Raw genomic sequence first — 3,060 nt, 5'->3', positions numbered from 1 at the left:
CCTTAGTCGCCACCATCCTTTCATCCACTGCCAGCTCCCTCCTCGGGTGGTAATAAGCCTGGCAGGCACTGAGGATATCATCATAAAGAGGCCTGACTCTAAACAATTTGTCATGGCCTGGTGTTCCCTTCTGTCTGTCATTATGAACATCCTCCTCAGGATCACTGAGGTGGATGTTCCAAAATATGGATCTGAACCTGTCTCGTGTCATCACTTTGGCTGGAAGGTGTACAGACAAAACGTGATTTTGTCTCCAGTAGTCTTGGAGACTTGGCAGCGACACCAAAAACATGTACATAAGAAGACCAAAAAACTTGTACAGATCATCTGCCTCTATGTCAGTCCATTTGTACTTTTTCCCTAACTCCTTGTTTTTTGCAGCATTTTTGTTTGTGTTGCTGCAGATTTGCTTGACTGTGTCAGTGGCAAAAAACAACAGAAACAGGTCTTTTGGACTGTGTGGAGAAAGTGTCTCTACCTGGACTTCTGGTGTTCTCTGTGGCTGGAACCTGCTTACTGCTGGGGCAGTGTCAGCATCCTCCTCTGTCTTCCAGGGCTCAGAGTGGAGAGTGGCGTGGCTCTGGCTCTGCCGCCTGTGTCAGTGGAGACCGTGACCGTGTGGGCGCGCTACGCCGTCCCCTCCTCTGTGCGGAACTCCGGGTGCCACTCGGTGTGCTCGTCGGAGGCTCCTTTTCCTCTCTCTCCTCTTCCAACACAAACGATGGATCATCCCCTTCATCATCAAAGTCCTCACTGTCTGGCTCCGACTCCGGATCCGCGTTTCCCTCCGCTACATCCCGCTCAAAGAGGAGATGCAGTGCCTGCTCCACATTCAGGAGTCGCCTCATTGTTTTGACACGCAAAACAAAAAAACGACTGCACAACACACTAAACACACTGCACTATACACCAAACACATTACACTACACACTAACCATACACTCCAAACACGCTCAATATCACCAAATCTCTAACTATTTCTCCGCTCACTATCGCTATCACTGTTTCTCTCTTGCCGCCGTAACTCCCACAAACCTTCCCCTCTTTCGTAGCAACAAATGCTGCTGTTGCCATACTATTTTTTGATTGGTTGATGTGGCGCATTTTTCCACCAATAGGAAAGGGGGTGTGGTGGGGTTTTTTTTTCCTGCTGTTGTTGCTTTCAGCACTTTTGTCAGGCCGAAAAGCTCGTTTTTACCATTACTTCCTGCACCAAATGTGACAAAAATATTCAGGAAAATCATGGTGTTTATGATTTATCATAAGTCTGGTTTTATATGGCCTATCAACACAATTTAAAAAGTGGTACAAAGTTTGAAGTTCGCACTTTCCACACAAATTGAAATGGAGACTCAGTGATTTTGACGCGCCGGCGCGGTTCTGAACCGCAGAGGGTTAATTTAATTATTAATCAAACTCCAAATTAATAGTTTAGCCTATTTTATGAGACTGATATCTTTAACTGGCTATCATTTTTCCCTTTACGGGAATGGTGCCCCACGAGGTGATTTAATGTTAATTAAGTCACATTATTTAAAATTATTATTAATTATTAATAATATTTATTAATTATTTCCGATAGCCAATTAAACCCCAACATATTTGGTACCTCCATGTGAAGCTTAGTGTGTTGACCCCAACATTTATGGTGCCGCCGAGTGAGGTAAATATATGTTGACCCCAACATATTTGGTGCCACCGTGTGAGGTAAATATATGTTGATTCCCAACAAGGGTGAAACAGTTCCTAGAACGATACAGGACACTAATTCCATAGTTCACTTTATGAAGAACAGAATCAATATGTATTTTGAATGATAACTCGCAAAACCATTGTAAAAGATTTGGCTTTATTTAATAATAATTCCCAACCTCGCTCTTTTCTTCTCGAACAGACTTTCTTTGTCTTCCATTAGATATCAAAAACTCAAATACTCAGAGGTCAAAAAATCACTGGAGACATGTAGAATCAGATGCAACTGATTTTAATGTGCTCGCAGGCAACAAACACATCACAACTCAATGAGTCAAGCTCCGGAACAAGACTGAAATTTCTTTGTTTGCGCACTCGTTTTTATTGTGAAGATTTTCTGCTGAGTCATCTCTTTCTTAATCCTTTCCACTTGGCTCTGATCGTAACGATGTCACATTTCTCTTGTCTCCCCCTGATGGCAGCTTTAATTCTTGCACTCATTCATAATAGTATTCCCCACTCTCCTTTTCTCCCTTGGAGCCAATTCCACCGTATAATGTTTTTCTGGGCAGTCTAAGATAGGATCATATCAGGACAAGCTGTAATTTCCCTAACTTTCCACCAGTGGTTTCTGAGCCCATCCTCCATGCTATTTTTAATCCTAGGTACTTCTCCACCACAATGCTTAAGTGCTCAGTGAGTGTGTGTGTGTCATAAGAATACATAAAATAATAAACCAGTGTGTGATTTGTCAGTTGCACAGAGTACAATGCTTCAACACGTATCTTTAAAGGTCAATTTAAAGGTACAGTATAAACACTTCAGTAAATATTACACTACATTCCCCCCTTTGGGGCTAACAAGTCCCACTAAATAGTGAGGGAGGAAAATATATATTTCCCCCCTTTGGGACCAGAAGGTCCCATACTATAATCTACATGAACCAGCAAGCTTGACAAAGGAAAAAATATATTCCCTCCTGTGGGACTTGAAAAGTCCAATACTACAGAACCATTATCAGTATACATCACACATAAAACAGTTCCAGCAATAATTCCCGTGAACACACTTCTATCTAATTGCTCTGAATGTTATTGATGTAGTAGTGTTTTGAGTACAAGAGTTATACTGGGTGCCCTTGCTGTCATTTATCATTATATGCGTGATTAATCACTGTAACTTTCTCATATACAGGTTACAGTAAGCAAGGTACATAGTTATCTTTGCTGTTAATGCTGCCTAGTTACTATCCGTCGGGCACATAGGCGGATGTGCCAGTCATCCGCAGGCGCCGGTAGGACGCCACCTGGTCCCTCAGCATCTCGATCTCCTGTTGCAGCTCGTGGTGGTTGACCAGTTGTCGCTGTA

This window comes from Epinephelus moara, chromosome 4 (assembly GCF_006386435.1).
Source record: "Epinephelus moara isolate mb chromosome 4, YSFRI_EMoa_1.0, whole genome shotgun sequence".
Taxonomy (NCBI): Eukaryota; Metazoa; Chordata; class Actinopteri; order Perciformes; family Serranidae; genus Epinephelus; species Epinephelus moara.
Note: the sequence above shows the minus strand (reverse complement) of the source record.